Source organism: Zeugodacus cucurbitae, chromosome 3, assembly GCF_028554725.1.
Source record: "Zeugodacus cucurbitae isolate PBARC_wt_2022May chromosome 3, idZeuCucr1.2, whole genome shotgun sequence".
In the NCBI taxonomy this organism is placed as follows: Eukaryota; Metazoa; Arthropoda; class Insecta; order Diptera; family Tephritidae; genus Zeugodacus; species Zeugodacus cucurbitae.
In genome coordinates this window covers 61,885,991-61,899,551 of record NC_071668.1, presented here as the reverse complement: position 1 = coordinate 61,899,551, position 13,561 = coordinate 61,885,991, and the positions used below count along the sequence as shown (strand labels likewise).

General features: G+C 35.9%; 1 long non-coding RNA gene across 1 annotated transcript; it reads right to left on the bottom strand.

Annotated features, from left to right (window-relative positions):
* Positions 1-244: 244 nt before the first annotated feature.
* On the bottom strand, positions 245-12,451 carry LOC105219993 (uncharacterized). Its single transcript, XR_008470558.1, has 3 exons — positions 12,222-12,451; positions 2,571-2,649; positions 245-647 (listed from the first exon to the last, which is right to left on the bottom strand). It is a non-coding gene; the product is annotated as an uncharacterized LOC105219993 (long non-coding RNA).
* Between the last annotated feature and the right edge of the window lie 1,110 nt (positions 12,452-13,561).

Here is a 13,561-nt window from a genome sequence, read left to right as displayed (position 1 = left end):
GCAGCCGCGGTCAACATTTAAATGAAATTATCTTCAAAAAGTAAATGTCATGAACCAATCTAACGTTTCAAATAAAGAACCGATGAGATTTTGCAAATTTTATGCGTTTTTTTTTTTTTAAAAGTTATCAAGCTCTTAAAAAATCACCCTTTATTACACAAAACAACTACAGGTAGTGCTGTAGGAACTTGTTGATGAACTTACTTTTTAGCGCAGGGTGCCGGAATAAATAAAAGGTCTCAGATTAAATGTATAGACAGTTCACAGTGGTTTATTAAAGACTTTATGTAATACATGTTAGTTCAAAAGAGCACGTAACAGAAAAACGTTATTGTTATAAAGGGGAATAATCATTATTACAGCTATCCGTGGTTGACAGATTTTCCAACAGAAATAATACGGAAGAATTTTAATATAATAACAAAAATATGAAATAAATTCAAAACAAATTCTTTTCATGGAGTTTATACATAATACCTTTATGCTATATCTTTAAATTCTTTGTAAATGGTACATTTTCGAATCACGGCACTACAGGTATCCGTTAGATATTTTAGAACAACATGTTCAGGAAGTTTTAACCAGTTGGCCAGTTAGATTTTTTTCGCAGAATACGTTCGATGTCGCTTCGGATCCACATGGTGAAGCTAAAAGCCCAAGAGAGAAGAAAAATGGGTAGTTAATAGCATGACTTCAGTGTTATTTAATATATTGTATTTATAGGTGAAAATTGTATTTACAGTGTAAAAAGTGAGCATTAGTGCCAGTTGACGCTAAAATTCTGCTTGTTGTACTAACAATTTAACCCACACCAAAAATTTTCAATGAAAACAAGTGTCCTTTTAAAAAATTAATGCAAACGACAGAATTCCAGATGTTAGTGCAGTTACGCATATGTTTACGGCTTAAATGATGGTTGAAACGGATGCAGAAATAACATGAATTAATTCTTTGGATTGTATTCCGCGGACATACATAACATATAGCCTTATAATTAATGTTCCGACGTGATGTTGTATAGCTGTCGTTCAAATTTCTCTACTTATTTGAAATATACTCGAATGCGAAAAAATACTTTCGAAATAGTACCTAAATAGTTGGAGTTATTATTTCTAGTACAACTTTTTACCAGTTTCTCAATTATCAAAAGCAATATGTTGGCGAATAAAATGGTATAATAGTTGTGGAAAAAATTTTGCTTTAATTGCTAGCACTTACAATACCGGCATAACATAGTAGTAGAGCTCACACGCCTGACCTGAATTAAACCGATATGAGTATGCATATGATAACGTACGTGAATATATGTAAGTTTTGCGGGTACTTTAGAAACAAATGAGAGTAAAGGTCTCAGCATTTAAAGTTAACGTACATCATATTGGCAAAGTATGTTAATGCTGTTTATACTAGCTAGCCATATCACAATTCAAAATTGTGTATACCGACTTCCAACATCCAGGTAAACAACTTGACTCTTCATCGGATCCGTATTGATTTGACACATGTGTCAGCCGTTGTCCGCATCACGAATACGCAATATCCAAGCACGTTTCGCCGCATGAGTTATGCACATTCGATGGTTTTTCGTCATTACGTGATTTTGTATCGACGCGTAGCCACGCAATCTAGGCAGCGGATGAAATAATTATATAGCATCGTAGGTATGAGTGTATGCGTACGAGTCAACCCGTTCGGCACAATCCATTCGTTTTCATATTACCTTTTAGTATGGTACACCACACACATGCTCATTCATTAATTTATTTGTATAAAAGCATTTTCATTTTTATTGGTGAGTAAAGGTAAATGGGCGATGTTAGTTTGTTTATTTATCCATTTCACGTGCCGGTAGTTCTATTGAATTTTCCATGCAAGCACAAGCGTAAAAGGAAATAGAAATATTGATATATACATATGTGAGTGTATTTATAAATCTTAATATTTGCTTGATTGCTTTTGGGCTTGTTGGGTCGCGCATAAATTAGTTAATGTTGGGTTCAATTGCTATTTTGATGTTGGATATAATAATGGAGTTGAACGAGTTTATTAAAATGAATGTGCTATTTTTGGTGTACCAATTGATATGCTGCTATATGTAAACAGACATAGGTATTTATATAGAAATGTGTATACAATTCTTTCAATACACTTTTTCTTTTGGATTGTTTGCGTGATATTATTAGTTCTCCTACAAATACACGTTTGTATAGGGTTAATTTTAAGTTTAAAATACACATAACAATCAAAGTGTTAAGTAAGTTAAGTTTTTCGCATTGCGGCAATAATAATAATCATAACAAAATTACGCTTGGCACTATCGAATAAGAGAATGATTTGTTGATATCATGACAAGTTGAAATCACTAAAATGTGTTATGAGAATTTGAAAGGTATAAGTAGTGAGTCGCCCTTGCGGGGAAAAAATCACGAAGCCAAGAAAAGTATGTGTGAAATAAAATGGTAATAGGTACCAAAGATATTAGGAAACTCAAAATGCCTATATCATCGCAAAACACACACACACCCGCGAATTCTTCAATTAGCACTGTGTTGCTATTTTTGAGTACTTACTTTGCATGTCTACAGATTATCGCCTCTTAACCCACTAGTATTGTGACATTTTGTAAAATTTCACCAAATATTGGTAAATCTAAAAGTAAATGAGAAAAGTAAGTATATTGTTAATTAAAAGCATACATTTCGGCACTTAACCACAACGAGACATTATTATTTCACTATTCTGTATATTATTAAACATGTTGGGAATTATTCACATTTTAATTAAATACATATTTTTAAACCATTTTAGTGTCTTTATTTATTAAAATTGATTTATTTATAAATTTGCATTAACACAAATACTGAAAGTAAATTGATTTGAAGCTTAATACACCTAAATTTTTAGCATAATAAACAGTATGACGAAGCTGTAAATGTGACACGCATAAGATTTCATTCCGTGACTATTAAGGCTCCAGTACAATGTTAAGCTCTGTATTTTGAAAACTAATACTCTAAAATTTGGTAAAGAGAAGGCGGAATTTGTGTATGTAAGGCAGTGTCACCGCTTGAAAGGTCTCTAGTCCATTGTATGGTTTGCGAGATTCTGAAAAAGCGATGCTGGAAGTGGAAGAGCTGACGATAAGAGGGAAAGCAATTTACAAAAGCAAAAATGCTGGCGATAAAACTAAATGCATTCTTTAGTGTGCGATTGTCGGTGCGAAAACACTTACTAAGGGCAAATATTTTATAAAGTAAGGAAGATGTGTATAGTATGTGTGTGTTCACTGTTTCTGCTATCAAATATTTACTTGTGGTTTCTCGTTTTGATGAGTAAAATTATTGATGTGGTTTTGCATTGAGTTCTTTGATTATATAATTTAAACCTGATGTTTAAAACTTCCACCTGCTTTTCACATAACACCATTTGGAATTTACGGCATTTTTAATAGAATTTTGTGGAAACAGTTTCTTAAGAATACCCAGATATGCGTTATTCTCAACACTTGAAGGTTAGAATTAGAACTCCACAAGTTGTTCAAAAAGTTCGGTTAATTTACTCAGATATTAAAAAGTAACGAAAGTAAGTAAATCATTGACAAATATTCGTCTTAATAATATTTTCGAAACATTAAAGCATCCACAAATTTGTTTACTCATTATCATCGTCAGCAAGGCAAATGCCACATTAACATGAGCTACTTGCTAACTGTGTCAAGTTTACATGCCTTGGGAGATTCCTTTATATGTTGTTTTTGTTATTACTGATGTTATCTCGCTGACAACCGCTGATACGTGTCAAGTTAACTTGTGTGGCATTATTTACTTTAGCTACTTGGCAGACGGCGTGTGAACGATAATAGGCACTGGTTTAAGTTTTGTGTCTGTGTTGTTTCCACTTCACTTTTTATGTACCTAACTTATAACTAACTAATAAATATTACATTAATTGATGTAAAAGTAGTAAAATTGTTGTGTAATCTTTTTAATGCAAACAAGGAAGTAAAACAAGAAAATATATTCTATGTCAAGCATAAGAATGTGGAAATCCGAAAAGAGGAAAGAAATGTGGATGCATTTTCGATATTCATTTGACTATTGTGGAGTTGAAACAATTTCAATAATATAGGAATATAAATAGCACTCGATCAGCGAACTTCAATTCGGACTGTGCGGTGATGTACTTTTAATTAAATAAATAAATACATCCTAAAGTGACATTAACCCTTCTGCACAAATTGGGTCAAAATGACCCAAATTTAAGAAACAAACGCGTATTACCATGCCTTAGGATGGCTAATTGCTTATAAAACCATTTTGATATCCTCAGTCTGAGTCTTATGATGAGTTGGACGTACACATTTTTTTTCCAGGACGAGCAGTCTTTTTACATAATTTTTTAAAAACTTTTCGTACGCGTATACAATTTGTGGGTCATTTTGACCACCAAGAAAATTTATGCTTATATGTGACTAAACAGAAAAAGCGTGCTAGTGCTTCGTCATTCGGCAGAGACTAGGGATGATCAGAAAAAGAAACCAGAAAGAATACATCACTATAATGCGACTAAAGCAGGTGTTGATGCGCTGGACCAATTAGTAGCTGGCCAGTTATATTGACCGAACTTAATCCCGAATGGAACAGAACTAAAAACTTTAAGCGGCGATTATTTTAGACTTGGCCACATCTTTGGTAACCTCGCACATTGCACGCCGAAAGCGAATGCCCTATGGTCCTTCTGCAAAAAGAGTTGTGGAAAACATCCAGGAAGCAGTTGCAGCAGACACTCCCAGTTTATCCACGGTCGTGCAGCCTCAAGATTCTACTTTATGCTTAAACTGTGAGAAAAATGTGTTTTCACAAATATTTAGAAAAATGTGTTTTCACAAATATTTAGCGGACACAAAAGTTGTACAGAAAACAACGAAGCATGAAAAATGCGTATTGGTGGTAAAAGAAGAAGAAGAACCTACTGAGCAGATGAAGCAGTTCTACTTAAGTAGCTATATTAAGGGGCGTTTTGTACAATGGAAAGGCCATTGTTTATATAAAATATGGATTTTTGAGACAGAACAACCGCAACCTTTTCGCTAATTCTACTAAAGAGAATAAACTGAATGTAAGACGTCTAGATGTAATTCAGTTCAGCTCGTCTATATGTTTTTCTTCCTTATGAATCCGCAAGAATATCAAATTCTATAAATATTTATATCGATGGCTTAATATAGAAAAGGCGTATCTACACTTTTCGTTACTTTTCAGGAGAAGGAAAAAACTGAATAAAATCTTAAAAACTTAAGAAGTAAAAAACATTTCTATTGCAATTTTTATTCAAAACCGGTAACAAATTCAATTGTGGTATAATTTTGTTATTATTTTTAATTTCTTTGAAGTTATTTGAGATACGGCTTTATGTTGTTATTGTAACTTCGAATGAGTTAGGGCTTTTTATCTCGTTATTTACGACCATAGCCCACTAATTGTTTAAGGGGAGGAGTATTTGACAGTGTTCTACCAGAATAAATTAAAAACGCGAATTCGAAAAAAATTTAGATACGCCTTTTCTATATTAAGCTGACGTGGAGTATACGTAACCATAAATGGAATATTAGGTATAGTTGTACCATATTATACATTTGAATCCAAGCTAAAACTTGTATTCCCATTTAAAGTGGGTGTTCATGCATTTTATGAGTATACAAAAAAAAATATATAGATCCAATTCCTCCTCCTTTGCCCGACTGAATGGTATCCTGGCAATTTCCCTCTCCACAAAAAAGTTTATGTTGGCCAACACACCCAGATATGTACAATGCTTCCTAGCTCGGCCTTTTGAAGCTTAAATTTTTTGGTGTAGAAAAAATAAAATCACTTTGATTTATTACCTTATAATGTAGAAAATATTGCACGTAGCTGTTTTTGGTTTTTTGTGTTGATTCATCAATTAAAAGTTGTTTAAATTTTATAAGTGAAATTGAAAGAATACAAGCTAGAGTGCGCCACAGCTGCACCTTCACCGCCATCACATGGCCCCGGGCAGAAGCTGTTGTTGCAATTAAGAATGAAATTTCAGACATTTACTTTTACGTTTTATTCGCATTATTTGTGTTGATGGTGTTCTAATATTGGCAGTGGTTGTCTCTGTTGTTGTTCTAGTTATTCTAGTTTTTCTCCCTAATATCGCTTTGGCGAACATTGTTTGCCTCATGGAAAATTATATTTGATTAAATTCATTTCGCGGCTATGAATAAAGCGCTACAGAGCCCGTATCGGGGCTCTATACATCATTGAAAGGTCTTGACATAACCTACAAAATGGCGCTAAACATGATTAGTTTGGATATTGCGTTCAACAGTAATAGACGTTTAAACATGGATATCACTAACGCCGAAATTTGCGCTAATTTAAAGTTTTCCTTCGTTAAAGACAAATCCGCTAGAGAAACGTTCCTTGAGATTAATGGTGTTTTTGGGGATGGTACTCTACCACTTCGAACTGCGGAGGAATCGTTTCGACGATTCAGAGCGAGTGAAAACGACACCATGGATAAGCCAGCCGGCGGAAGACCTGTGACGACGAATACCGATCAAATCATGGAAAACATCGAGTTAGACCGGCATGTGGCATTTCGTGACATCCTCCTGGGCGGAGTTAGTCAACAAACCATTTTAACCCATCTGCGGAAGACTGGATACATTAATAGATTATAGATAGATTAAAAACAAAGGACCAATAATAAATAGCGCAACTTTTATGATAACAGTGGTACAAATGTACATAAGCGTATATTCCCGCTTGAACATAAATATTTTGCAGCAGCTTTACGGTTGAGCTCAGTGCAACACTGAAGAAATAATACAATAAAATATTTAGTTAATTAGAGTAACAGTTGTGCAAAGTTAAGTAGCATCCAAGGAGAGGCAAAGCAAATATATTCAGATAAGTTTTATACACATTCATATGCTTTTTAGCACGCTAAAATACTGCATTTAAGTAGAGGAAGCTGCTTAGTGGGTACCATAGTTTGAACTTATGTACTCAGCTTTTTCGCAGCTGCTTGCTGGTTTGCTTCTGTTGGAAGTGGAAAACTTTTTAAACTATTAATTTCAAGCCTGAAAGCGTGGCTATAGTTGGCTTGCACTACGGTAGGCGGCATCGCGGCAGAAAAGTCAGAAGTTGATTCGACGCATTATGCTCTCTAAGTTAGAGGCTTCACTTTTGCCTCTTTCGCTTTCAACTTCTTTCGCTTCGATCTATTGTAGTCAAAAAGTATCGTTTAAATCATAAACTAGATCGCTGATAGCAATATTTTCTTGGTGTATTGGTGGAGGAAGGGATCATGTGTAGAAGTTCACGTAAGTGAGGAAAGTTTCTGATAGCCATTCACTTGGGAGTGGCCAGAAACGATTCTTCTCCACATGGTTCAAAAAGCTCACGACTTCCGGTTTTAGGTCAAGTATCCTCTGGGTAGCCAACAAACAACCGTTGGGAGGCGAGCTATAGTAAGAAGGCGAATAAGATTCTATCGAGCGTACCACGGTCAACAAACTCATTGGACCTTATCAGTGTGACTTTAGACCTGGAATTTGACCAGATATCATCTATTTCTTTCCATTTTTATTTTATCAAACTGAATATATTATGAAATATTAAAATTAATTTCTCGTTCTCATTTCTCGTTCTCTTTTCCACTCTACTTTTTGAGAATACTAGAAGGCGGCATGCAAACAATTTTTATTTCGTGTTTGCATTTTATCACATCATGTGTTCATTTTTACGGAGGTATATACTTTTGTAGTGGTCGTCATCAAAATTGGGGTCTCTCATCCGAGGCTGTTTTGTTCTTTTCATTGGGGGGGGTGTTTTTATGTGGTGGGTCCCAAACCCTACGCACAACCCCGAAGCGTGTTTCGCCTTCTCACTTTAGCTCGCCTCCAAACGGATGTCTGTTGGCTACCCAGAGGATACTTGGTCTAAGACCGGAAGACTCGCAGTGGAGAGAAAACACACTGCCTACCTCGCAATGTTGCGATCGACCGCAACATGAGCGGGATGGGAAAGATACCGAGAGCTGAAGAGGGAAGCGAGACGCATCTGCAGACAAAAAAAGAAAGAGGCCGAAATGCGTGAGTATGAAGAGCTTGACAAGCTGGCCGACAGGGGTAATGCACGAAAATTTTACGAAAAGATCCGGCGACTAACTGAAGGTTTCAAGACCGGAGCACACTCCTGTAGGACCCCCAGAGGTGATCTAGTTATTGATGACCAGAGTATACTGAGTTTGTGGAGGGAAGACTTCTCCAGCCAGCTGAATGGCAGTGAAAGTACAACAACAGGAGATGGCGAACCCGATTCCCCAATCGACGAAGATGGAGCAGATGTTTCATTGCCTGACCGTGAAGAAATTCGAATAGCAATTACCCGCTTGAAGAACAATAAGGCGGCGGGGGCCGATGGATTACCGGCCGAGCTATTCAAATACGGCGGCGAAGAGCTGATAATGTGCCTGCATCAGCATCTTTGCAGAATATGGTCGGAAGAAAGCATGCCTGACGATTGGAATTTCAGTGTACTCTGCCCAATACACAAAAAGGGAGACCCCACAATTTGCGCCAATTACCGTGGGATAAGCCTCCTCAATATCGCGTATAAGGTTCTGTCGAGCGTAATGTGTGAAAGACTAAAGCCCACCGTCAACAAACTGATTGGGCCTTATCAGTGTGGCCTTAGACCTGGAAAATCAACAACAGACCAGATATTCACCATGCGCCAAATTTTGGAGAAGACCCGTGAAAATAGGATCGACACACACCATCTCTTTGTCGACTTTAAAGCTGCTTTCGACAGCACGAAAAGGAGTTGCCTTTATGCCGCGATGTCTGAATTTGGTATCCCCGCAAAACTAATACGGCTGTGTAAACTGACGTTGAGCAACACCTAACGCTCCGTCAGGATCGGGAAGGACCTCTCCGAGCCGTTCGATACCAGACGAGGTTTCAGACAAGGTGACTCACTATCGTGCGACTTCTTTAACTTGATGCTGGAAAAAATTATAAGAGCTGGAGAGCTAATAGAGAAGGTACAATCTTCTACAAGAGTGTACAGCTACTGGCGTACGCCGATGATATCGATATTATTGGAAACAACACCCTCGCCGTTAGTTCTGCTTTTTCCAGACTGGATAAAGAAGCGAAGAGTATGGGTCTGGTGGTGAACGAGGACAAGACGAAAAATCTCCTGTCATCAAACAAACAGTCAGTGCATTCGCGTCTTGGCTCTCACGTCACTGTTGACAGTCATAACTTTAAAGTTGTAGATAATTTCGTCTACCTGGGAACCAGCATTAACAGCAATAACAATGTCAGCCTGGAAATTCCACACAGAATTACTCGTGCCAACAGGTGCTACTATGGACTAAGTAGGCAATTGAAAAGTAAAGTCCTCTCTCGACGAACAAAAACCAAACTCTACAAGTCCCTCATCATTCCCGTCCTACTTTACGGTGCAGAAGCGTGGACGATGTCAACATCCGATGAGACGGCACTAGGAGTTTTCGAGAGAAAGGTTTTGCGGAAGATTTATGGTCCCTTAAACATTGGCAACGGCGAATACCGCAGACGATGGAACGATGAGCTGTATGTGTTATTCGACGACATAGACATAGTCCAGCGAATAAAAAAACAGCGGCTACGCTGGCTAGGTCATGTTGTTCAAATGGATGAAAGCGCTCCAGCTCTGAAAGTATTCGATGCAGTACCCGCTGGTGGAATCCGAGGAAGAGGGAGACCTCCACTCCGATGGAAGGACCAGGTGGAGAGGGACCTGGCTTCGCTTGGTATAACCAATTGGCGCCAAACTGCCAGATACTGCCAAACTGGGATACGTGGTCTACGCCAGTCAAGAAGAATAAGATACACTTTTGTGAATCATATTAACTTTTTTTATGGCAGTTTTTTCATTTTCAATTCAAATAATAAAACTTCTTAAGCAGTGAATACACTTGCAGACTTGTATGCATACCGGGTCGCAAGTCAGTTCACTGTACACTTATGCGACAAGTTGTTCATACATCAATTCGTTGCAACCTTTAAAGTGAGCGGACGTTATGGCATCGGATGATGCAAATGAGGCGCTGCTTGTAATTTCGGGATGCGCTGAAAATGAAAAGCAAAAAACCGAAAGCAACGCTTTTGGTGCGAACATATTTTTAAAGATTTTACTGATTTCTCTCCTGTAGGAGTTTCATAAGCCTTTAAGGGTTGTTTTATTTAAATTTTTATTGAAAAATTTCGAAAACTCAGCCGTTGGTACTTCATCTCCGATCATGTGTCCAAAAAAGGCTCTTGCCGTGGACATTATAACTCACTATTAAAATCAAAAAACCAAAAATATTTCGACAGTAAATGGATAAATCTTGTTAATGATCGAAGGAAAAAAATTATATTAAAATTTAGATTTTTTACAGATTTTTAACAAAAAAAAACTAAAATTTTCGGCTTATTTTGGCTCAAAAAATATTTGTAATAAAAAAATATATATAATCCTTAGTTCATTAACTACATAATGTTATTGCAAAGAAATGTGCAAAATTTGAACAAAATCGCTTCATAAATTTTCGAAATATCGTGTCGCGCCATGATACGTATACAACCTTCCACTGCAAAAATGAAGCATGAATGAGATCGGTCTGCGTATCACACAATACACTTTGCTACCCGTCGCAACGACGATCAGAAAAATTGAAACATTTCAATTCTGTGCATACTTGCATGCAGACCTAAAATTTGGTGTACAGACCAGGCTTTACACGATGCGACGGTATGGCATACATGACATGTAGGACAGACAAGTCTGCAAGTGTATTCACTGCTTTAAGTGCAAACAATTGTCGCGACTATGTGTCAGTGAATAATTTAAAGCTTTTTAGGATCTGAAGCTATTAAAAATGCTGATATTTCTCCTACTAACGTCAGAAAAAAACTCTAGCGAAAGTTTTTCCAACAGGTTAAGGGAAAGGTATGCAAGTACAACAATATGAGAAAGTTTAGCTTGTTTTCTTGTGAATGGAGAAGCCCTCCACTGATTAAATATCAGTCTTAATATTTGCAGCTTCTTGACTTTAAAAAACTCATCTACTGAACCTAAAGTCTAAGTTTTCGATGGAATAAAATGGAACATATCACTATTTCTAAAAATCTCTTTGATAAAAAAAAATAGGTCACAATTATTTGAAATATGCTAGAAGATGTTTAAAATTGAACTGAATAAACATATTCACCATTGAAAAAAACAACTCAGCATAAGCAACATATATGCTACTTTGAGTTACTCTGAATATGAAGAAAGTTTTTTTGCACACAAATAAAAACAATAATTATTCTTTTGAGGAAAACCATCGGATGAAACAAGTATTAAAATGAACGAAGCGAAACGTTATGCGATACGGATAGTGGTCAGTTGGTAGCCAAAAAAGTTGTATTGGCTGCAAGCGATAGTTTGCGTATACTCATGAAATACACAAAAAATTAGTCCAAATAAATTTAAATTTCATTGAAATAAGCGCTTCTCAGTTTTGGGGGCAATTTTCAGCATTAAGAGTTTTCCTTATAACTGCAAACTCGCGGAAACTAACTGGATGACTTGCGTGAAACTTTTGTGTCACTTCTTGATGTTGCCAACAAATAAATTGCAACTTGTTGGACCAATATTGTATTTCTATGAAGTTATGTTGCACCAGGAATTTCAGCAGTTAAAGTAGTACTTTGAAATTAATTTTGTTTGCTCCAAAGAATCGCGAATTTTATAATATAGGAATGATGGTGAACGGGTTAATAATTAATACAACGCTATAATATTATACAAACGCTCTGCTAAACGCAAGCACTTTCATTTGTGCATTTACACATTATTTTATAGTAATATTCTTCTTTTTTAAAGTTTCCACTTCTCATAAAATTGTATTTTAATTAGGAAGGTCAATTTCCCTCTATTAGTAATGAAAGTAATTGTACGGAATATAGAATAATAAACACTCGAAGATTTTGGCCAGACTTGATCACATATAATATTTTTGACTTTATAGCGAAATTTCACTTTTATTATTCATATGAGACAACAATAACAAACTACCACGGTATTTACATTTACATTAGCTGTTTAAGCATATACATGTAACATAATCAAATCTGACGTTATACGTTCCACCAACAGACATTTTTCTACCTTCAACTTTGAACTAAGGCACTCTGACCGAAATCATGCTTATATTCATAATAATAGAAGTTCATGCGGAAGGTTAAGCAGACCTTCGAAATAAAAAAATCATTACCGTTACACAACCGTTAAAACCGATTTCCGAAATTGAACTAAACCAATTTGTTAACGAAGCGCACAATAATACATGTGAATCAGACTAGCGAAGTCATCGTATGGTCCGGAGACAACTACGTTTGTTAACGAAAAAGGTAAACTAATAACAATAGCGCTGCTTAACGAAACATCGAAAGACGTAAACGAAGCGTCATCTCATACTATAATTGTTTACAGCTTTGTAAGTGTATGTGTACGGGAGCAATGTCATTTCGTCAACACACAAGTGACGAATGAAATTTGTCAAAAACCGTTTAGTGAAACAAAATCACGAAGTTGATGCTTCGAAAGCCGAGATGTCCTCAACAATTGGCAAGCACTCGTCGGATTCGTTCCTGAGGACAATGATTTTTGGTAAATGTAGTTGTATGTAAGTGAATGTAATTGTTTGACAATAGAGAATATGTTCGAAATAATAAAGATCATAGAAATAGTTTTCGTTCCGAAAAAAGACTGACAAACGATTTATACAGAGATACTTACTTTATACTTGTAAGAGTAAAGGCAACAAGAAATGAGTGTACAGTATTTTCGAAAGGCTCTTTCATATGTATTTAGCTAAAATTCTTCTCTTCTATTTTCCTAAGTTTAACATTGTCCTACAAGTACACAGCCTAAGAGAGTTAAACAAGCGAGAATAATGTGACATTATCAATGGACCAGCACTTTCTACAATTTTTGAAATTTATCTCACTGTTATGGCATCTTTATAAGACCTCAATGATACATCGTTTATATATGTCAGAATAATGATAATCAATTTGTTTAAGTTGTTTATGTCTCGCACCGGTATTGAGCAGAACAGAGCATATGTTCGAAAAATGAGAGAGCATGTAGAGAGTTTAGCATCAATAGGAACAGAATATTTTACGACTTATGTAGATATTTCATATAAGAGTTAAATAATCGAGAAATAAATAAACATAAGAAGAGTAATTCCGAAAAAGCCTTCGAACTTGTCTTACTAATATCAGAGAACGTACATTATTGTTAAAGATCTCTGCTATTGTCTCTGTTCCTAATGTTTGTGAATACTATAAATCTCTCTTCCCACCATCTCTAATTTTTATTTAACTATTCGAAGAATTGCATTCAGAAATTTATATACACATTTATATGAGTAAACAATTTTAATGTAGGTCAGTTTTGTTTACCATCATTTTGAGTGACTATTATATAATATAATTCAATGT